General features: G+C 40.8%; 1 protein-coding gene across 8 annotated transcripts in view; it reads right to left on the reverse strand.

Annotated features, from left to right (window-relative positions):
- Positions 1 to 24,149, reverse strand: part of PAPPA2 (pappalysin 2) — a 431,292-nt gene that overhangs the window by 321,460 nt on the left and 85,683 nt on the right. For 4 of the 8 annotated variants that reach the window (XM_082437020.1, XM_082437013.1, XM_082437019.1 and 1 more), the window contains exons 2-5: positions 15,772 to 17,640; positions 14,776 to 15,014; positions 1,668 to 7,640; positions 647 to 734 (exon numbers count right to left, since the gene is read on the reverse strand). The gene's annotated coding sequence lies outside the window, so the exon portion shown is untranslated. The remainder of the gene's footprint in view (positions 1 to 646; positions 735 to 1,667; positions 7,641 to 14,775; positions 15,015 to 15,771; positions 17,641 to 24,149) is intronic. The other 4 variants (XM_082437014.1, XM_082437016.1, XM_082437015.1 and 1 more) reach the window with 4 other exon arrangements.

The raw sequence follows: 24,149 nt of genomic DNA on the forward strand, positions 1-24,149 counted from the left end.
CTTCATTCTCCCTGTTTTTCTCCACCCTGTAGCAAGCTGGTCCATTCCTCTCCACTCTCTACTTTTTACCACAACCTTCTACAATCTCCCTCTGAGCTTGAGAATGGAAACAGGAGTTACGAGGAATATGGTAAAGAGCAATTCTGGATGCTTTTGCACCCCAACAAGCAAGACATTTAGCAATTTGCAAAGGATTTCATTGTAATTTCTAGCAGGACTCCCAGAGTAAATCATTTCCGTTCCAACTGTTTGTTAACCCTCCCTCTTCTCTTTCATTCTTCTTTCTAAATCCCCCTAAAGCCACATCTCTTCATGTGTGCAGTTGACTCACGTGCAACAAAGCTTCAGGAGTCTCAGTCTGGAATGGCTACCCGTAAGAAAGCAGCTCTGAGTCTGAGAGCACTTTCGGCTCCCAGAGATTAGCTCCAGTGTGACGGCTGCTTCTCTCGGGCACACACCTGCTATAAACTCAGGTTCAGTTAAGCCACAGCACATGTTGAAATAGGCTTTCCTTAGTTAACAGTCCTAAGTAAAATAACCTCCTTCCAATTGTTAATCCATTCTACCTGATGAAGTCATCAAATATCTTCAAAAGTGTTCCTTATTTTATTATTTTTCTCTTATCTAAAGGCAACCTGATACTTACAGCAGGTTCTTACGCTGTTCTCAGCAGCCAGAATGGTTCTTCCAGTCTGGGCAGGGTTGAGCCACCATCTTGCTGAGGCTTTGGGAAGCTATGGATCATGGAGATTGAGAGGGAAGTCAGGATTGTAAGAGAAGTGAGTGATTAGGCTGGGTCCAGAGAACACCTAGAAATAAGAAATCAACCTAGACCCTAATGTTAGAAGCCAGGCAAAATAGGCAGGGAGCTAATGGCAATTAAATATGCTGGGGCAGCAGGGCGGAAAGGCAAGGAGGTGCCAGAGCTCAAATTGGCAATTCATCTCTCCTCTGCTGCTCGGTTCTCTACGCCAACGCTGTCCCATAGAAATGTAACACAAACCCTAGGTGTAATTTAAAATTTCCTGGAAGCCACATTTCTTTTTACAAAGTAAAAAGAAAAAGGTGAGATAAATTATAATAATATGTTTTCTGTAACCAAAAATATTCAAAATATTGTCATTTCAACATGTAAATTAATTATTTTAAAAAATGATCTGTGAGACTTTTTACATTTTTTTTTAATATACTAAATCTTCAAAATATGGTATGTATTTTACACTTATGGCAAGTCTCTGGACCACATTCAAAAGCTCACATTCAAAAAGCTCAATAGCCACACATGGCCAGTGACTGCTGCGTTGGACAGCGCAGGTCTAGACCTACTCTGCTCAGAGCCGGGTCCAGGAACCAGCATCAGCACCACTTGGGAGGTTGTGAGAACTGCTGAATCTCAGGCAGTTCCACTGACTCAGAACCTGCATTTTAACCAGATCTTCAGGTGACAGGCACATTCGAGTTTGAGAAATGCTGCCACAGACAAAAGCAGAAGTCCTTTGGAAGAACATGGTTTGTGACAAATGTTTAGCATCGCTACAGAAGTGGCAGGGAGGGTGTGCAAAATGTCCTTACTCCTCTGGCAGGTTGCTCAGAGAAAAATAAACTATCACTACAGTTGAATGACAAATAGTTCCAAATGGAGTGGTTTAAAGAAACAAAAGACTGACCTCATTATCTCTTCAGCAGCTGAAGGCCTTTTAGTGGTCCGGTACCCTGGACTCAGCCTTAGTAAAATGGCTTAAGATGATGGTGACTGTGACCTAGCTCCTTGCCAACGCAGAACCTATGGATAGAATATTTCAAGCAGAATCACCACCTGCCCCAACATAACTCCCCAGAAGCCTGCCAAGGTGGCTAAAATTTACCATTTGACTTATGCCTTAGGGTTGAGATGTTATTTTCAGAAAGCCCTAGGCAACATAACATCCCTAGGAAGGGGTGCCCCATATAGGTTTACTTACACCAGATTGAGAATTTGTTTGTAGCACACATGCAGGAGGCAAGGAGCAGAAAGGCAATGCTTTGACAGGAATAGGAAAAGGTTTGAGGCGTGAAGCAAGTAATGAATGACCCCAAGGGAGGACGAAGGGCATGTAAAGAAGCAGTAACAGGGAGGGACTTCCCTGGCATCCCAGTGGTCAAGACTCCGCACTCCCAATGCAGGAGGCATGTGTTCGATCCTCGCTCGGGGAACTAAGATCCCGCATGCTGCACGGTGCAACCAAATAAATAAATAAATAAAAATACTTAATAAAAAGAAAAGCAGTAGTGAGGAATCAAATGCAAATCTCGCAAATCTGAGTTTGCCTCATTGTGAATCACCTATATTATTGCCATAAACAAATCTGTGTTAATCCCACTAGTTCAGAGGACACTGGGGTGAGCAGGGAAGCTTCTAGTCTGTCAGGTATAGCCCCCCCCCAACCAGGGGGTGGTGTTCAATACATGTGTGTGGAACCAATTGATTATGCTGATGCTGGGCACCAGAGATGGAGACAAAAACAGAGGCCGAGGGGGATACGGGGAGCATGGAGCTGAAGGAGTCAGGCAGGGCCACAGAGAAAACATGACGTGGATGTCTGGGTCACCTGCATGCGTGGCAGCAGCCAGAATTACGCTCCTGCTGCGTCTGGAGTATGAGGGTGATGCTGTGTTGACCCACGGCCAGGTGGGCACAGGAAGCTGGGTTGCCCTTCAGGCCCTTGGCCATCATTAAAGGTGAGTGCCCAGGAAGGGTCTGAACGTAAGACTTCCCCTAGCACACATTTGTCACCAGTGGCCAGGAGGAGAATCAAACAAACACCACCGAGAGTAAATCAGTCACTGTTTGAGCAGGTGCCCTTTTCCGACTGAAATTGCGTGTGTTATTTTTAATATCTCTTGTCCATCTGCTCTGGTTATTTCCTCTGACCCAAACTGGAAGGCTCCGTCGCGTTACCTGAACAGAGATTTGATCATGCAGTCACCTTCGCCGAGCTGCAGGGACGTGCTTGGCTTGTCTGATACACAAACCCCAGGAAGTATAAATAGAAATGTTGCTTTTATTTGTAGACCTAATGTTTATGGGGAAGCTGACTCAGAGGCATAAAAGCTTACCTCTTCCAATTCACTGAACTTTGGGCCCATAATTCTTGCAGTTCAGAAAATCAAATAGAGGTCAGCAATTTATGCCTAAGGTACCGGAGGTGGAGAGCCAGAGCAGGGCTATTAAACTCGGCAAATGTGCTTATGTGTTTTCAGTTTTCTTATGTTGTTTCTGCCGGGGTCTTCCACAACTAAATTGCTGCTGCTTTATGGACTGAAAAACCTCAAAGTGAGAGACAGCTTCTCCTTAGCACTTCTGCCAAAATGTCAGGGCCGGTCCTGAGCCCAGGCAGTCCTTACCCAGGAGGTCTCTAGGGAGCCCAGTTCCCAAGATATAGATGTGCTACCATTAGCATCAACTTCAATCCATGCCCAAATGCACCAAAGGGCCAGCTCGTGTTCATTATGCATCCCATAAGATACCAAAGACTACTTACTTGATTTTATATTTGAAGATTTTTTTAACTGACTTGTGTACTTTCCACGCTTCAGTTGGAAAGAAGGTCCTGAGAATTAGTGTACAGAGAAACACTGACACCTAGAACCCTTAATCAAAGTCAGATATTAGTTGTTTGTTAAACAACTAATCCTTGTAAGAAGCTCCCGGAAATTCTAGAAAGGACAGCTGCTCAGTTACTCTCCCTTATGATGGTAGGACAGTAGCCAGTGTGCTTGAGACAATTAATTGAAAATCTAGATTCCTTGGGAAAACTTGAAAAGGGCAAATAACACTTCAAGAAATATTACCACTGCTATATCCCCAGCACCTAAAATAGGTTCTCAATAAATATTGATTGACTCTCTGACTATAATTACATCTGTCTTTATACCATGCTTACAAACATTCTAAACATCCTAACACCCAGACAGAGCCTTTTTCAGATTTCATCCTTTTTCAGAAAGTCAGGCATCTGGCAGCCCTGGCCTTTGACACCATACACTGAAAACCAATGATGGTGAACATTGAACATCCCACGGGGTCAAGTTGGACTAACTGACATCAACAGTAATGCAGAGCTACTGGAAGCAGGCAGGATCCTAGTTGGATCTGGTCTGCCTGCCTGCTGCTAGGAACCATGTTGGTGTGAACACTCCTGTTTACATCGAAAGAGCTTCATATTTGCTTGGCAAATAATTAAATACAAATTAGAACATTCAGTTCTAGTTTGGCCTGGGAGCCTCAGGTAGACAGAGCTAAAACGTTGATGGTCTTTTATGAACTACCAAAGTAGCCTAAGATATTGGGCCTAAGGAGACTTTTATGTGGTCATAGAATTGATTCTCCCAGTTGGAAGCAAGAAGTAGACATGCATGAAAGTGGAGAGAAAAAGAAAAGGAAAAAAAAATGTACAAACTTCCTTAGCCCTATAAAATTTTGGATTCCAGTTGTTAGACCCTGTTTTTCATACCAATCCAATCCCAATATGTGAGAGGACACCATGAAATATAGACCCCTAATATAGAATCATGCACTTCCCCAACTCTTACAGTTTATGAATAAAGAAATTAAGATCCAGAGACTTTCCCAAGACCACTTAGCTATTTGGTGAAAGTCTGAGTCTCAGCCTCTTTCTACCTACCACATGACAATTTAATGGGAAAAGGGAGAGTCTGCACAGCTCTCTTAAGATGTAGATGAGTCCTAAGCTTCACAGATTTCATAACTCCTGACTTTAGACAGAGTTCAACACCTGAGAAAAGAGTGAGGTTTTTATTTCTCTTAATTAGAATTGTCATTCCTAGGCCTGGCCGCCTCACATCACTGGGGGCTTCTTGTCTCCCAGGTCTCTGGGCAGCAGCAGGGACTACTGGTCCACATTCTAAGAGCAGGGAGCTCACTGGCCTCTGAGTAGGGCTGAATTGTGAGCCTTATCTTCTTCATGCAGCCCATGCTACATGCCCACTTGCAAACATGAAAGAGCGAAGTTTCCAGAATGTGTGTGAAGTGATATTGTTGAGATTTTTAGCCAGTTCTGTGCATCAAGCATTGGAATCTCTCCAGCCCATTGGTATTACTTCTCCTGGCACTAAAGAGGGGATTAGAGAAGAAAAACTCTAAAGAAATATGGCACAGATGGCAAAAATCAGGGGAAAAAAAAAGAAAGAAAACTTGGCCTCAAGAGAAAGTAAGTAGCAACATGGATGCAAACATGCCGATAAAAAAGGCAAGTGGCCATCTTGCAGGGTTAAAAAAAAGTCTGGTGATGGATCACCAGGCCGGCAAATGTTCCACGGTATTGAAAACAGAGCTAGCCACAAAATCATTTTTTCTCCAGGTTTTTGTTTGGGTTGGAGAATGCAACATCAAGGGCACATTTGGAGGAGATGTGTGTGGTGAGGGAAGGCAGAGCACTAGCTCTTGCAGCAGTTCTCTTGGGCTGATAGCTGCGCCCCTTCCCTCTTCCTCCCCCCATTACCCTCCCCTCACCCCAGGATAGAAGAAAATGCCGTACAACTTTATGTAACTGACATCCCCAGCACTCTGAAGTACGGACCTCGATGAATTCAGCAGCCAGGAGATCAGATCCAGCACATTCTCTGATTGACTGCTTTCCCTGGTTAACTGCAGGCTGGAAGCAGAGCCTTGGAGTGGACTTCTACCCACGGGGAGCTGTGTCCTGACACTTGGATAAAGGTCAGAAAGATCAGCCTCTGGCTCCTTCTGAGACTTTCAGGGACACTCTTAGAATGAAATGGGCTGCTGGCCTTACTCTTTCACTTCTGTGTCTATTATCTGTTTTTTCCCACCCGATTTTCCTCAAACATGTTCCATCAAATTAGCTTTTGTCCCAATTCCAAGTCACACTCTAGGGAAAATCTAAAGATTTCCCTTCTCCTTTAATCCTCTGCACTGCATTTCATCACGTATTTACAGGGTGCCTACCATGTGTAGATCGCTGTGCTAGGTTATCTCAGAGATTATTTAAAAACAAAAACAAAAAAAACAGCATAGCCTGTGTCCTGCCCTCAAGGAATCCTCTAGTAAGCAGAATGAGTTATTATGGCACCAAATCAATGCAGGGCATATTTAAATCAGGATATTAGAAAGGAAGGATCAAGGAAGTCTTCATGGGAATTTGAAGGGTGGCAGGATCTTGATAAGGGAGGTTGGAGAAAAGAGCATTCCATGGAGTAGGCACAGCAAAAGACACGTAGAGGTGGGAAAGCATGGAGAGCCCTGTTTGACTGAAGCATGGGGTACTTGGAAGACATCATGTGCCGTACTCCTGAAAAGGTAGGTTAGAGCTAAAGCCAGCAGTCTTGAAAGTAAGACTGAGAAATTTGGACTGGAAGGAAGGGATGTAGATGCTGGAGGCTAAATAAAATCAATCCAGTGAAACAAAGAAAAAGAGAGTTGTGAATGAGAGCATGTCCAAAAGTCTACTTGAATGAACAAATTGTTGTTTTCCTTTTCATTCAGTGTTTAGGGCCACTGTGCCTCCTAAGGTACTGTAGAATGGAAAGAAAACCAACATTGGGGCCAGATAGAGCTCTATTCAAGCAGTAATTCTACCATTATTTAGCTCTGGGCCTTTGGGCAAGTCTTGTGTAACTGATAAGAATTTTCTCACCTCCTAAGACATAAGAAACATCACATTGCCCTCTTTTTTGAAGTAAAATTAAATCTGTCTCTGGATCTTCACTAGCAAGCAAGAAATGTATTCTCTGTCATGTTGGGAGTGGAGGAAGTTCGGGGGATGAGGTGCCCCTCGTAGGAATGTTCATGAATCTCAGAAGACTGGTGCATTCAGAGAACAGGGGGAAGGGCCTCTATTCTTTAGTCCATCTCAGCAAACTGAATTCTTAACATCTGAGCCTTCAGGGTCCATTAGAATGTGGAAGGCTCCATTTCCCCCATGCATGCCTTGACAGGATGATCTCCCCCTATAGATCCTCAAGCATGGCGGTAGTGACCAACTGTCCTGGTTTACCCAGGACTGAAGGGGTCTCCAGGATGCAAGGCTTTCAGTTTTAAAACCAGGAAAGTCCAGGGCAAATTAGGATGAATTGGCCACCCTGCCTGGCACTCTATGTCCAAACCAAAGGCATTCACTTGTTCTCCCCCCACCCTGCCCCCATCAGAGGCTCTGGTCTACCCAGAGCTCTATCAGGGATCAGAATAGGGCCACCAGCCCTGAAAGAACTTACTACTACCTTCCCATCTATGTCTCAAAGCCAGTTATACTTCTTTAAATCAAAGTACTAACCTGGGTAAGCGATTTCTTCTGAATAACTGGCAACTTCCTCTTTTTTTTTTTTTTTTTCCGATGCTGAACCAAAAAGCCATCAAACAACTCCAGAGGCAAAGTTGTCCGGAAGTCTGAACATACAGGCTTGACCATTCTACCTGCAGGTGAGAGGAGGAAGGCTTGAGGACAAAAGCAAAGGAACAAATTACCCTTTTAATCCTCTGAGATGAGTCAGTCATTAAGCCAAATACGTGTCCTGTAGAAACACAGCACATACAACGCACCAGGCACTGTGGTAGGTGCTCCGTGCACAGTGGGGAAAAGACGGCAGCCCTCTCCTCATCAAACTTACATTCTATCACTATCCTGAAACAAGAAAGAAGCAGGAAAAAGTGTCTCAAAAAATTATTCAGCTGCAAGTGACCTAGAAGAGCCTCCTGGAGCCATCATAGGGTCAGATGTAATAATGCTCGTAGAACCCTATAGCCATGGGGGTACCTCCGACTTTCTGGACTTGCTATTTGAAGCTACAAACTGTTCCTCTTTGACACTTCCTTCAGTTTCTGCCAAACTCTTGCTACATTTCTGAAGAGTCTTTAGATTTACTGGGCTCCATTACCAGATTCATTTACATATGTCATCTCCTGTTATTCCCATTTCACAGGGGAAGACTCTCTGGCTTAAAAAGCAATTAGTTTAGGTTACACAAGTAGACCAAGAGTGAGAATTTGAACCCATTTCTTCCAGCTCCAAGCCTGTGCTTTTCCTTATGTCACATTGCCCTCCTGGCAGCTCCTTTGAGAGACCTCTTTCCTTTGCCGACTGCTCTGGGGCTCTCAGGTCAGACATTGGTGTTACAGCTGCAGAGGCTGTGGGTCAAAGGCAGAGCAGCTAGCTGTATTGGTCAGGGGAGGCTCACGGCTATAAAAAATCATCCGAAAACCTTACTGTCTTAATGCAGTAAGAGTTATTTCTCCCCACAGGACTGTCTGACAAGGATCCATTCAATTATTCAAGGATTTTTCTGAATCTTCTAGGGCTTTTTTCATCTGCTGCGTTCAGCCTGCCAATGGGAAAAGAGAAAAGGCCCAAAGGATAATACTGGGGCTTCTTGATGGGCTAAGTTTGGAAGTGGGGGTAATCAGTTTTGCCCACATTCTATTGGCCAGAACTCAGTCACATGGTCACATCTAACTACAAGGGATGCTGGGAAATGTAGTGTAGGGGTGCATCCATGAGGAAAAGGCAATGGGGTTTAGTGAACACAGAGCAGTCTTTGCTAGAGTGGGCAACAGCATTTGAAGAGCAGCAATGTTCTGGGGATGATCAACTCTTGAAACACTCCATCCACAAAATGGAGGACTCCAGAGACTGTTTTCTTTGCAGGGATGGTGCAAGGACTAGAGGAGTGCATACAGAGCTCCAGAGCCAGTATAAAGCCTTAGTCAACAGGCATGGAGGAGAAGCAGAGGGTATGAAGAGACAAACATGACCCTGAGTACCCCTCACCAGCTTTAGGTCACTGGGCAGGTTTATAATCTCTGTGAGCATGGAACTCCATCTCTAAAGTACGGATCCTTGTAGCTAATCTATACTTGTGAGAATAAGAGGGAAGTTTATTTAAAATAAGAACTGCCTCAAAATCCCAAGATAAAGGGGTACCAATTTGCATTCAGAGAAAGAGGTAGTGAACACGCAGTAAATACATTGTCGGTGGAAGACCAGAGAAGCACTAGGTGAATGCCTGCGTTAAGAAGTATAACTTTCAGAGAGAATAGTAGTTCCCTCCCAAAAGCTACCTGGGTAGACTCTAAATGGGCCTCTACTACTTGATCTATTTCTGGGTAATTGCCAATAGCTAGGATTTTAGAAGTTTTGATCTTATTTTAAAGAATAAGGCAGTAGTTCTCAAATCTGGTTGAGTATCAGAATCACCTGAGGAAGTTTTCAAAAATACAGAAGTAAGGCTCAAAAATTTGAACTGTTTCAAGTTTCCCAGATAATTCTGAAGTAGCCAGATTGGCACTGTTCCATTAATCTCATTAAGAACCACTACCCTAATTTATTAAAAGAAATCCTAAACATCTTTTGATATACCCATTTATCTACCTTATAACCTGTTAAATAAAGCAGAATGCCACTCTAAAGTAGTATACCTGTCAGAGTGTTGAACAACACGAGCAAATGCACCATAATGTGAGTATAGACACTTTAAACTTGACAGACAAATGCTTGAATGAAGACATGGGGTGGGTCAGAAAGCAGAAGACTTTTATTAGATTGAGTGATTGATTCATTCACTCATTCAACCAACCACTTGACAAATTATTATTGAGCCATTTGCCAGGTACTGTTCTAGGCTCTAAGAATATAAAAATAAATAAGAAATAGTTCCTATATTTCCAGAAGATGGGGAAAGAAAAGCTACAACTAAGCTTGCTTCTTGAAAGTACCCACCACAACGCTTCTGAAATTTGAAGCCTGTAACATTTTATTAAGAGCCTATGCAGCTGTATAAGAAGAGACCATACTTCTGCTCTCTTAATCACACTTTACTGGAGGTAACTTGTTTACTCCATGGTGAATAGTCTCATTATTCATTGCAAAGAAGATAATACCATATAAAAGCCTACCTCCTCCAGGAAGCTATTCCTCAAAAATAATAGTTTTCTATAATATGTGTTGTATGTATTTCAGGTCGCTACCCTATCCTTGTGTATTTATTTTAATAATATCTCCCCTCCTTTATAGTGTCAACTTGTTATAATGCTATTTTCTTTGAAATATTTTCAAGAAAAAAAATCCATTCAAGTGTGCTAGCCTCTGAGCTCTCTTTCCCATGACCTGAGTACCAGCTCATGACAGCTAGCATGACAGCCTGACGCCTGCACTCTTGGCCACTGAGTGTTATTGCACCATACTGCAAACACTCCCCACCAGAAAGGGTGCTACCAGTGCTACCCTGAGCTGAGCGTGTTCTGCAGAGGATGTGGCTTAGCCATCATATCCTCTATCTCTGCCATTTGTTTTATGGGGTGTTTTTGGTTTTGTTTTGGTTTTGCCACTTGGCTTGTGGGATCTTAGTTCCCCAACCAGGGATTTAACCCGGGCCATAGCTGTGAAAGTGCCAAGTCATAACTGCTAGACTGCCAGGGAATTCCCCCGTTTGTTTTGTTTATAGACCAACAGTTTTGACCCATGATAACTGAGAAAATGTCTGCAAATGATACTACTAGAAAGAAAAACATGCAGAGTAACATGATGGATGTTAAAAGGTAGTTTTGTAAGAGCTTGAAAATTCTTCAGGGAAATGGTCATGGATGAGAAAAAGGAGGGTAAAAGTCAGCAGGCAAGAGACTGATGGGAGTCCTTAGATGTACTGAGGGGCCTAAACCATCACTGTTACCTCAGAGGACTGCCAGATGATTGTATGAATGGGGCCGAAGGAACACAGCAGGTCACAACTTCAGAGAATTTGGAGGGGAGAGAGAGCCATTGGTCAATGTACAAAAGAGGGAATGTAATTCCACAGGGACTGTGCCATAAATAACCCTTATGACTCTGATTCAGTTAGCGCTCCCTTTTCCAAGAGGACATCAACACTGCCAAACTGGGTAGGTATGGTTCTTTTATTTCTCCTACCGAATCGTAAGCTCTTTCAATAAGAGATTCCATGACTCAGTTATATTTGACCTCCTTAGGAGTCTACTATAGAGTCATGCCAAAATTTTTTTAAATGAATGAATGGATTTCTAAATGAAACAGACCACTCACCATCTCTGACATGTCACTGTCATGAGTAATAGGGTCTCTCATAGGCTGATAATAAAACTCCCCGCATAAGTTGGGGTTCTCTGGTTTATGCCTATTCATTATTGTGAAATCTCTAGACCTCACTTTCACTCCCATCAAAGTCTCCCCAAAACTGAATATGGCACCCACCCAGAGAGTAGATTCAGAAATTCTTCCCTTCTCACTTAGGCAATGTAGAAGAGTTTATACAAAGAAAGCAACACCTTAAAGGGAGCCTAATGGGGCATTATCTCCACCCTCTAAAAGGAAGGAAGGAGAGGCAAGGCAGTGAGTTGGGTATAGCCCAGGTTTATTACATTTGATTTTCCTTTCACTCAACACTCGAGAGAGAGAGAGAGATCAACACTGGGTGCCTTTGCAGGAAACTGCAGTGATTTTAGTAGGGTAGAAAGTGGAAGAGTGAAATGTTATTACTATAACAACTGACATCATAATTGCTCCTCAGAGGACAACCGTCTCTACTGAGTAAATACCTTGATAAGCGGCTTAGGTTGGAGGGTGAGTCACTGAGCATAATAAATAGATTGATAGATATTCTATATGAGAAGATGAGAGAAATTTGTTTTGCTGCTGAAAGATGGAAGGGAGAGAGGAACCATGACATAGAATGAGGTTCAGACAGTACTTGGAGTGATATTGCTTGTGAAAGTTCTCCAGTGGTGGGGCAAAGACATTTTTAAGAATGAGGACGGTCTCAGGTTCAATTTGAAGTTTATATTGCTATACTTTAAAATCCTCCTCTTATATCCCCAAATTCCTTATTAAAATCTACTAATCACAAAAAAATTGCTTTTTTGTGTAGAAATTGTGATAATTAAGAGAAGATTTAATGTTTAGGTTGATATTTTGTGACTTGAATTTCGTGTTTAGGTTGATATTATGTGAAACAGAAACAGCATAAAAGGGACAGTGAGATGGCCCATAAAAGAAGCAAGAGTTTACAGCCAGGGCTAATGAGGAGACAATAATTTCCCTAGAAATTCAGAGTAATCCTGTGGAGCATTTTGGTCTTTCACAGATGTGGAATTGGAACTTCAATCCAATCTTATGCAGATCTCAAAGAAAAAGAAGGGCCCAGCTAACATCAAGGCTACAGGCTGATAACAAAAATCTGTGTATAATGGCATTCTGTGGTTCATGCCTTTGCAGAATCTATAGATCTCACTTTCACTCCCAACAAAATCTCCCCAAATCTTTCTAGATGTTCCTCAGATACATTGCCCATGTATGCCAGAATAAGACTATCTGCCACCATTTGGTGATCTTTACTTTTGCTCCTTCCCTGCTTGCCTCATGGGAGTGCCTTCCTGCTGCCCGCACTACCTCTGACCACAGGTGTTGCTTCCAGTGGCTGTCCCCTTCTCTCTTGACCAAAAGTGCTTTCCAGTTAAGTCATTCTTTCTAAAGTGTGGAGATTCCACATGTTTTAGTTATCTATGACTGTGTAACAAACCACCCCAAAACTTAGTGGCTTAAAACAACGACTTATTATTTCTCATGATCCTGTGGATTGACTGAGCATCTTTTCTGCTTCATGTGGTGTCAGGTGGAGCACTAGGATGCTGGAAGATCAAAAATGGCCTCATTCACAATGGCTGGCAGTTAGTGCTGGCTGTGTAGGCTGGGAGCTCGGTTAGGGCTGGAGGCTGGAGGATTTGATTTCCCTCCAGCAGGTCTTACCCTGTAGTTTCTTGGGCTTCCTCACAACATGGTGGATGAGTTCCAAGAAAAGTGAAAGGAAAAGCTGTAGATCACTTAAGGCCTGATCTCAAAATTTATATAACCTCACCCCTGCAACATTCTATTAGTAAAATCTAAAGGGAGGGAAAATACATTCCACTTCTTGATGGGAAAAATAGTGGGGGGAAAAGAAAAGAAATAACGAAAAATTGCAGTCATCTTTAATCTACTACACCACGCTACTCTGCCATACACACACACACACACACACACACACACACACACACACACAAACACACACACACTACTGCTGTACAGTACTTCCTTACGTTGAATCTCAGAGCATACCTCTACTTCCAACCTCTTGCAGGCAGTCTATATGAGAAATACTCACCTATTTCTATTGCCAGCACCCTAAGCCTTAGACACCAGAACAGGAGAGTCTGGTAGCAGGACCAATCTACTGAATCGATCTTTCCCTGCCAAGCAGTCTCCTTCTGCCTGAACTCCCTTACTTTTCAGTCAACCACACTTCCTCTTTTGACCAGGCCATTTATCACAGGGATTGTGCATCCTTTTGAAGCTTTTATTTCATTGGCTTACTCAAAATAGCATGAGCTCACCTTAATCAGACATATGCATGTGCCATCTTCGATAAGGGGCTAACTATGAAAAGTCTCTGCTACTTATCCAGTATTGGCACAGAGATGACAGGATCTTCAAAGTGTTCATGATAGTCATATATCACTGAAAGTTCCCCAAATCTAACTCAGCACAGCAATTCAGCTCTCTGAAAGCGTGCCTGAACCGCCTGAACCTGAACTACTTTAAAAAGACTCCCAGTGAGCCAAGTTCCCGAACTTAACTGAATTGGTGCAGTTCCAGAATTTTTTGGTGGTACTGGGAAGCTAAGAGGGTGAAAAACCACAGATATCTCCACCCCCCAAACAAATCCCCAGTATGGTACAGTCTCTGATCAGCCTTGTGTCTGGATCCAAGGCAAGAAAAAAATCCTAGGGGGGAAAAATGTAGAAGAGAGAATTGGACAAGGAGGAAGAAGAGGAGCATAACATTTCTAATTCCCATCTTGTCACCAGCCTAGAAGAAGTCTAAAGCTGCTAACACTGCAAAAGAATGACTTTCCTCCTGTCCCCTCTTCAGGCAACTAAGATTCTGACCTGACCAACTGCTAAAACCTTGCCCCAAGGACAGTTACCAATTAAGCAAATTAAGCCAGAGATAAGGTACAGTCTTCCCCCAGTCCACACTTCTGGATTCAAACTGCCCTGCTCCACCCTCGCCTTACACAAGAAATGCAGTCAAGAAGAAGAGCACTTGATAACAGCCAAAGGGACGATGAGTTTCTTCCCATTGTAGCTTCTAGCCAACTACTGACTTTCAGCTTCACTGTCTTGTTATGATTATCAAAAAGGAAAAGGTGCCATCAGCAAGTGCAGGGAGTTTGTGATAAATTACTGTCTTGACTTATATTGATTAATTGCAATTCATTATCCAGACAGGTAATGGGCATTCATGTTGTTTCCACTTCCTGGAGATGATCAGTAGCCAAATCTTCTAAACAGTGAAATGGAAAAGCAGTAACAACTCAGGACAGTGAATAGTGGGTTTCATTAGGAGCATTCATAGAATGCTCTGTTTCATTAGTTTTTCCTATCAACATCTCATGGAGAAGCAAATTTCTAATTCAGATGAAACTGGATCTTCATCTGAAAGCAGGAACAGCAAAATAAGTTTTTCTCTAATGAGAAAAATAGTGGAAAAAAGCACACAGTGTTGCATACTGTGAACCCTTGCTGCTGCTATTAGGTCTGAAGGTCATGTCCTTTCCCCTCCCTGTCCCCCTCTCTCCCTCCACCCTTCTCTTTGTCCATCCAACTCATTCTCAGACTCTATCTTCTCCAAGAGCCACTCTGACCCCACAAATGAGGCCAGCACTGTTCTTCTGCACCCTTTTGTTCCCTGTGCACACCCCCACTACTGCACTTACCCCAATGTGTTAAAGTTACTTGGTCACGTGTCTCTCCAGAAGAGTAGGCTGTAAAAGAGCAGCATTATGTCTTATTCTCCTTTGCATCATTAGGTCCTAATCCTCTCTCTTGCACATCAAAAGGATTGAATCCGGGATTTCCCTGGTGGCGAGGTGGTTAAGAGTCCGCCTTCCAATGCAGGGGAGTCCAGCGAGCCACAACTAAGGAGCCCACCAGCCGCAACTAAGACCCGGAGCAACTAAAATAAATAAATAAAATATATATTAAAAAAGAAAAGGATTGAATCCACCTTGAACTGAGCTGAATGGACATTTATCATACTGCGGTGTGACTTTTAGTATCCTCTACCTTCTCCTCAATGTTACCAACTAAGTTATATTATTATGTTTCATAGTCTTGAGGCTAAATTAAGTGAATCTCAAAGAAGTTTTGAGCCTTCCTGATCCCTGCTCTCTAGAATAATGTATGTGAACATATAGCAGAAATACTTTCCTATTACTTTCTTGACTTACTCTTTGAGTTGCTTTTCCAATAAGACATATCCTTTGCTAAGCCATTCACATTCTCTCCTGAGTTCCTATTGTGCTAAAGGCAGATGTTCGTGAGTTGTATGTCCATTCTGGGAATGCTGTCCCACTGACTGATAGGACAAACTTATGACTCTCCCTCACCACCCCTGTACATACATACTCCCACACACGTAGGTACATGTACAGGAGTGTGCCCATTTGCAGATGGTTTCTGAATTTATCCTTGAAAAGCCCACATAAAGCTTTTCAGAATCATAAGGACTCTTGGGAATTCCCTGGCTGTCCAGTGGTTTGGTCTTCAAGCTCCCACTGCAGGGGCCATGGGTTTGTTGCTGGTCGGGGAACTAAGATCCCACATGTCATGCAGCACAGCCAAAAAACCCCAAAATATTAAGTACTCTTGACTGGATTTCAAATACATAGTATTTTTTTAAATTGTGCTCAAAAGAATTATTTTCTGCTTACCTTCCTTTCAAAGTCACCAATGCCGAACTTCAAGACCTGAATATTCTCAGGTATATTCTGATGAGTTTCTTTTTTTTTTTTTTGCCTGTCAAGCTTTTCAAAATCAAGGGTAACTCCACAAAGGCACTGCACTCTTCTGTTGGCATTCCAGTAGACTGGGATAGATCATACAGATTCTCTGCATTTGGGTTGAACAATTATGGCCCTGTAGATGGATATTCTCAGATTATATAAAGTGTGCATACTATGTGGTACTCTTAGTTTCCTCAAATGTGTTCTTATTTAAAGTTAGGAAGGCAGCAACAAGTCTTAGAAAACCTGCAGACTGGTAGTCAGGAGAGGCCTCAAATGTTTTATAGAAGGAAGTGGTACATGAATAGGTAAATACGTAAGTAGGGAGATAGGTAAGGAGGTGGGTACTTAAGTAGGTAAGTTGGTAGGGAAGTAAATAAACAGGATTTCTCTACTAACTAGCACTCTGAGATTGGGAAAGTCACCCCTCCCCTCTGGGCCTCAGTTTCTAGTTCTCTAAAATTAAGGCGGTTGGACTACTTGGTCACCAAGCTCTGTTCGAGTCTTTTGAGTCTATGAAGTCATCTGTGACCAGCTTTCCTTCTTCCCACTTTCCCATTCTCACTGCTGGTGTGTTTCCATATTCCCTACCATTCTCTTCCATGGATCTTCTCAAGGTGACTCTAGATCTGCTGAGACCTGCTTTCTTACATTTAAGTTCTTTATTGCCCTGGAATTCTAACACTTCTCAGTTCACGGCCCTTCCCCCATGGTGGCCGGTCACCCTTCAATATTTAAATGCTCTCTTCGTGTTAACAAGAAGCAAAGAAATGCCCCTGATTTCCTTTTTTCCTGTAGCGAATGGTTCTGAAGTGACCTGAAAAGTTAATGTAACTTCCTCAAATGCCTCACTCATTGACCTACAGAGAAGTTGAGCCGCTGGCTCACCCTGGCTGCAGTCATCTGTTTTTAATTGCATCAGTCCCCATATCAGCCACAGGCTTCAGTTTCACAGCCTGGGATGAGCCATTTAGGGAGACCGCCTTCCCTGCCTTCCCTGCCTTCCCCAAACACCTCCAGCCTGCAAGGAGCTGTCATAGACATCACCTCACGTTGATAGTTTTCCTTTTAATATTTATAAACAGGAAAGTATTTTTCTCTCCCCCACTTGAAATGTATATATTCATTCATTAAAAGGCATTGACATGGCTGAGGTAATGGCCTGTCGACAGATTTACAGCAAGAACCATCTCGCTGCCTGCAGGCCTGTGCATTTTAATATAATTAAAAGGCTTCTGTTTGGAATCTTAGCTAATTAATATTCATGCTTTCCTCCTTCCACCCGCCATTCCCAATTTGCCATCTTTTAGGAGATTGATCATGGCCCAATTAATCCCACCACCAGTCAAAGCAAGACAGGCTGGGAAGAAAGGGGGAAATGCCATTGCAGTGTTGGCTTCCTAATGAGAAAAGAGCTTTTTAAATGATGGAAATCTTCTCCCGGTTTATAAGGAAAGTTGCGGAAGGATCTCTATGACTATGGGAATTGGTAGGAGTGGAACTGTTGACCAGGGACTGTGGATTAATTCCTCACACTGAAGTGAGTTCAATTTATTAATCTTTAAGACTCTTCACAAGTTTAGTTCATGCCAGAAATCACAGAGCAGGAAATTGGAGAAGCAGGTAATATATTTTTTAAATTTTTAAAAAATAATATAAAAGTGAAAATGGCAGCAACAGGTATTTCTCACTGTTCAGTAGCTGAGAAAACCATCCACAAGTGAAAGTGTGGTCACTTACTTTTCCTTGTCTCTGCCATCCTTTAACACCAAGGCTTACAAATGGGCATTGCTTTGCCTGAAAAAAACAAAAACAAAAAACACCCTGGTAAGTGATGAGGATAAGGGTATTCGTAATTAAACTATCCTCAGATATGTGAAAGCTTGTCACAATGGAGCAAATTAAGCTTTCTCTCTACTTGACTTGAAAAGATAAAAATGGAAATCTTGGCAGCATTTGTGATGAGACACCCAACAGCCACAGACCTGAGCTTGAGGGAGCTCTAAAGTAAGAGAAGGAATAGTCTCTGCCTTCCCCACACAGTTGCTCTTCCAATCCTCAGTGTCTCGAGAACATGTTGTCCGGTGATGAGAGCAAAAGCCATAAAAGAGAGTTGACAAGAAGAGCACCTCACATTCAGGTTAGCTGACATTGGCCAGGTTACTTCACCACTTTGAGTCCCATCCACAAAATGGGAAATACCTCCATCAGACAATTGTTGTGAGAATTAAATGAGAAAAAGCTTTCAAAGTGCCTAGCACAATGGACAGTGAATACTAATTCCAGTTGAATCGCCACAGCAAGCAGACTATGGAACAAAGTGTAGAAGTAATAGCTACTCCATGTCATAGAGAAGAACATTTTTCCAGAAAGAAGAAAGAAAGGGCGGAGAGGCCTTGGCCACAAAATACATAACAAGTACAAAAAAGCCAAAAAGGAGTTGATCACATCTTTAAGCCTGTCTCGCCCAGTGCACTGGGTATTAATAATGGAACAAAGAGGGGTTACAGAAACAAGATAAAAATAAACCAGAAGCACTGGGGTTACACAACAGGTACACGTAGTCTGTCCTGTTGATGAGTCACTGGTCTGAGAAATCTGTTTAGGTTCAGCAGGAAGTCCATGAACAGGCTGCAGCTTAATTGTCCTTCCACCGTGTCTGCTCCCATTGTGAGCTTGGGGCTCTTTATTTCTTAAAAGTCTGAGCAATCACATCCTCCTGGATGAGATCATGTAGGGATGTATTGCTGATCCATCCAACTGGAATGCCCTTTTACAGTTTCCAGCTATCAAACTCCCACTCTCACTTCAGGGCAGCACAAGTGTCCCTTCCTCTGGGAAGTCAGCCCCATTAACCTGGCCAGAACTAATCATTCCTTACTTTGGATCCCCAAAGAATACTTCTGCTCTATTAACATTTATAAGTCTCTCTCCCTCAATGATAATGATGGTGCTATTTGTTAACAGTTATTGAAGTCTTTCTAAGTACCAAGTACTGTGCTCAATGTTTTATGGACACTAGCTCAGTTAATCCTAGGAGGTATATATTTTTATTCTCCCCATTTTGTTGACGATGAAACTAAAGTTTAGCGAATATCATGAGTATCTTGCTTGTCACACGGCTGGTGAAACAAGATTAGGACAAAGGCAGTTGAACTCCAGAGTGCCCCCCCCTTCTGATTCAATATTGTCTCTTCAACAAGGCTTAGTACACACTGAGAGCTCAAGAATGATTTGTACACTGAATAAGGATCATTGGATGGTTGGAGGCATAGACTTGACCGGTGGGGCCAGTCTGAAATAGGCAAACCCAACTGCAGATATGCATCGGAGGGAGAGGCTCTCCACAGCCCATCATCCTTGTCACCATATTCCCACTGAGCCTTCTTTTTGGTCCTAGTCATACCCAAGATTGTATACAAAGCCAAAATTTCCTTGAAACAGATTCAACCCATGAAGAAGGCTGTGGAGAAACAAATTTACACCTCTTTTTTTAAGTTTTATGTTTTGTCAAAATGTTATTGTTGGTGATGAGCATAGGTTTCAGTGAAGCAGGGGTTGAGTCCAGATGATTGGAATCTGAAGGGATTTCTCTATGGGGTTTTGATTTGTTATGCCAAACCCATATGGTAAAGGGAAAGACTCCAGAGGCTGACCTGGGTTAAGGTCTGGGCAACTGAGGCATATCCTGCAGTCTCTCTAACACAGTCATCCATAAAACTTTGGTGATAAACATTGCCCACCCACTCATGTTGAGAGCATGAGTGTGAGAGCCCTTAGTGTGAGGGTGTGGTGATCTTCGGAAAAAGTTGCATGGTCATGCTTTCGCCATGGTGAGTTATCTTTAAACCAAGCTCTAGGAAGATGCTTGAAATGCATTCTCTTCCTCCTCCTCAGCTGCCAGCAAGACAATGGGAACTGCTATATAATAGAGGATGCAGTTTCCAAATGAGCAGGGAGTAATTGTGAGGCTTCTATAATTCTTTCAGGGAAGAACTGTGAGAGGCAGAAGAGATCATAGAATTTAGCTCTCTCATTTTACAGATGAGGAAGTTGAGGCCAAAGCCAGAGAGACTGTGGAATGAGGGTATGGCCAACAGGACCAAGATAACATGACTGGCTCACAGAGAGCTGAGATGGGAACCCAGATCTTCCAACTTCTATTGATATCACGCTGTGATTTCTCTTCTCAGAACTTAAAGTTGTATTTCTGATTTTGATAACTGTTTTGTTAAGTGAGAAGTGGAGAGGGAGAACCAGTGGAGGCAAGAGAGAAGAGGCAGATCTTCCCTTTAAAACAGCTGAACAACAAAGAAAGTGTATTGTTGCTGGTAGTTAAAAAGAGAGAGAGAGAAGGTGGGGAGAGAAAGAAAGAAAGAGAGAAAGGAAGGAAGAAAGGAAGAAAGTAAATGAAAAAGAAATGAAAATTTTCATATGAAAAATTTTTAAAATATAAGCAAATAACAAGAGTTTATCCAACAAGCTATAGAATATAGGTGAGAAAAATGAATAGGCCATAATCACTCACAGTTTTTAGAAAAACCAGTTCATCCCTAAATTTTGAAATTGTCACAATTCATCAGCATCCTGCAAAACATCTGGTGAGATTGGTGCTCAAACTGATACCCAGAAGCATGGTTCTTATGAACCAGTGCTACATTTTTTATGTTGCTTTTATTTGAACAGAGGCTGAAATGTCAAAAGTCCATTATACTTTATTAACATTTTTAAAAAATTTTTGATCAAGTTTATTGAAGAATAATTCTGTAAACGAAAATGCCCATTTTAAGTACTTAGGTCAATGAGTTCTGACACATATATTCATATATATGTCAATCAGTGTAATCAGTACTATAATAAAAATATGAAATATTTCCATCACCCTAAAAAACTCCATCATGTTCCCTTGTAGTCAATTCCTCCACCCCTTGTTCCAAACAACCCATGACCAACTTTCTATTCCTTTAGATTAGTGTTATCTGTTATTGAACTTCTTACAAATGGAATGACAGCATAGGTACCCTTTTGTGTCTGGCTTCTTTCACTTAGCATAATTCTTTTGAGATTCATCCATGTTGTTGCATATATTAGTGGTAGTTCTTTCGTTTTTATTGCTGAGTGATGTTCCAGTGCATGGACATATCACGATTTGCCACACAATGATGGCTATTTGGGTTATTCCTAGTTCAGGACTGTTATGATTTAAGTTGCTATGAACTGGAACATATTCATGTAGCAGTCCTCAAGTGGACAAGTTTTCATGTGTCTTGAAATTGGATTATTGAGTCATATGACAAGTATATGTTAAACTTTATAACAAACTTCCAAACTGTTTTCAAAGTTGGTTGTATGATTTTCACATTCCCACCAACAGTGTATGAAATCTCCAGTTGCTCCACATTCTCACCAACATTTAATGTGGTAATTTTTTAAAAATGTTATCCTAGAAGAGATGTAGTGGTAAATCACTGTGGTCTTAATTACTTTTCTTGATGAGTAATAATACTGAATATATTTTAAGTGCTTATTGGTCATTTATATATTTTCTTTTGTGCAGTGATAATAAAATATTTTGACACTTTTTATTATTATTATCAAGTTCTAAATGTTCTTTATATATGCTTGATACCTGTCCTTTGTTTGACATAGATATTGTAGGTATTGTCTCCCAATCTGTGGCTTGAATTTTAATTTTCTTAACTTTTAAAGAAAATTTTTAATTTTGATAATGTGTAATTCATAATTTCTTTTTTATGCTTTATGCCTTATATGTCAAAATATCTTTATCTCAAGGTTGCAAAGATCTTTCTCTCATATTTTTCTCTAGAAGTTATATAGTTTCAGTCTTTATGTTAAGTTCTATGACCCATTTCAAGTAAATTAATGTTTATGAAATAAAGTAATGGTAAATGTTGGTTTTTTCCCATATGAATATTCATTAGTTCCAGCACCATTTGTTTAAAAGACTACACTTTCCCATTGAATTTCCTTGATTCCTTTGTCCAAATCAATTGGCCATGTATGTAGGGGTCTATAAGTAGACTCTATTTTGTTTCATGAACTGTCCTTACATGAATACCACATTGTCTTGAATACTGTAGCTCTGTGGAAATGCTTGAAATCACATATTGTAAATCTTCATACTTTGTTTTACTTTTGGCTATTCTAGGCCTTTTACATTTCCATATAAATCTTAGAATAAGTATATCAATTTATACAGAAGAGCCTCTGGAATTATGACAGGTATTGCATTGAATCTGTAGATGAACTTAAGGAACATTTGACTTACAATATTTAGTCTTTTGATTCGCATGAGCATGATACACTTCTCCATTTATTTAATTTCTCCACTTAATGCTTTGTAGTTTTTATTGTACAAGTATTGAAAATATTTTGGTAAATGACCCCTCAGTATTTTATAATTTCATGTTTTTGTTGCTGTGCTAGTGGTAGTGCATTTTGATTTCACTTTTCCAATTGTTTGTAACTGTATGTAGAAACACAGTGGATTTTTGTACATTGATCTTGTATCCTGTGATCTTGCTAAATTTACTTGTTAGTTCTAATACCCTTTTTTTTTTAAGATTACTTAGGGCTTTCTATTATACCATCATATTAATTTGCTAGGGCTGTCATAACAAAATACCAAAGAATGGGTGACTTAACAGAAATTTATTTCTCACAGTTCTGGGGCCTGGAAGTCCAAGATCTAGGTGTCAGCAGACTTGGTTTCTTCTGAGGACTCTTTCATTGGCTTGCAGATGGCACCTTTTTGCTCTGTCTTCACATGGTCTTTCCCCTGTGCATGTTCCTGGTGTCTGTGTGTCCAAATTTCCTTTTCTTATAACTACACGAGTCAGATTGGATTAGGGGCTATCTTAATGGCCGAATTTTAACTTAATTACCCCTTAAAGGTCTATCTCCAAGTATAGTCACATTCTGAGGTACTGGGGTTGAGAGCTTGATCATATGAATTTGGAGGAACACAATTCAGCCCATAACCAGCATCAGGTTGTGCACAAATAAAAACATTTTCTTCTTCTTCTCTAACTATATGCCTTTTATTTAGTTTTCCTGCCCTATTGTACCAGCTAGAACAACCAGTCAACTGTTGAATAGAAGTGATGAGAACAAACATCCTTGACGTATTCACAATCTTAGGTGGAAAAGTATTCAATTGTTCCCCATTAAATATGACGTTCAGTGTAGTTTTTTATAGATGCCTTGTAAGTCAGGTTAAGAACATTTACTTCTATTCTTAGTTTACTTCTGTTCTTAATTTACTTCTATTCCTAGTTTTGATTATGAATGGGGGTTCCATTTTTTCAATTGCTTTTTCTGTATTGTAATTCCTGGTAACATACCTTGCTCTAGAATCCACTTTTTCTGATATTAATATAACAATTCCAGCTTTCATTTGATTAGTATTTGTATGGTATATCTTTTTGCATTCTTTTACATTTAAACGATTTGTGACTTTGTACTTAATGTAAACTTTTTTTAGACAACATGTAATAATATCAAGAACAATTGGTTCTTACTTTTTTATCCATTCTGACAATGTCAGTCCTTTAGTTGAATTGTTTAGAGTTTATATTTAATATTATTGATATGGTTAGGCTTGAACTGACTATCTTGATAGTCTTTTCTATTTGTCCCATAGATTCTTTCTTTTCTCCTGTCTTGTTCTGTCTTCTTTTGGACAAAATTAAAAATCTTTTATGATTGCATTTTATCTCTACTATTGGCTTATTACCTCTGTCTCTATATTTTTAGTTTTTGGTTTGTGCATGTGTGTGTGTTTGCTCTAGGGTTTAAAATACACATTTTTAACTTATCAAAATCTACTTTAAAATGTTATTATACCACTTACATTAGTGTGCTTCCATTTCCTCCTTCCCAACTTTTGTGTAGTTATATATTTTATTTCTTCAAATATTATAAACCTCAAAATGTATTCTTAATTTTGCTTCAAACAGTTGACTATCTTTTGAAGAAATTTTAAAATGAAAAATATTCTTTTAAACTTACCTATATATTTGCAATTTGTAGAGCTTTTTATTTCTTTATATAGCTCTAAATTTCTGCCTCAAGAATGTCTTTTAGCATTCCTTATAGTTTAGATTTTCTGGATACAACTTCTTTCAGCTTTTGTTTGTCTGAAAAGTCAGTATTTCACCTCAATTTTTTTGAAAGAAATATTCACTTAATATAGAATTCTAGTTTGACAGGGTACTGTTGTTTGTTTGCTTTTCTTGTTCTGTTTTTCGTTTTGGTTTTGTTTTTAGTTTCAGCACTTTAAAGAT

Source organism: Balaenoptera physalus (genome assembly GCF_965194825.1).
Source record: "Balaenoptera physalus genome assembly, chromosome: 1".
Taxonomy (NCBI): Eukaryota; Metazoa; Chordata; class Mammalia; order Artiodactyla; family Balaenopteridae; genus Balaenoptera; species Balaenoptera physalus.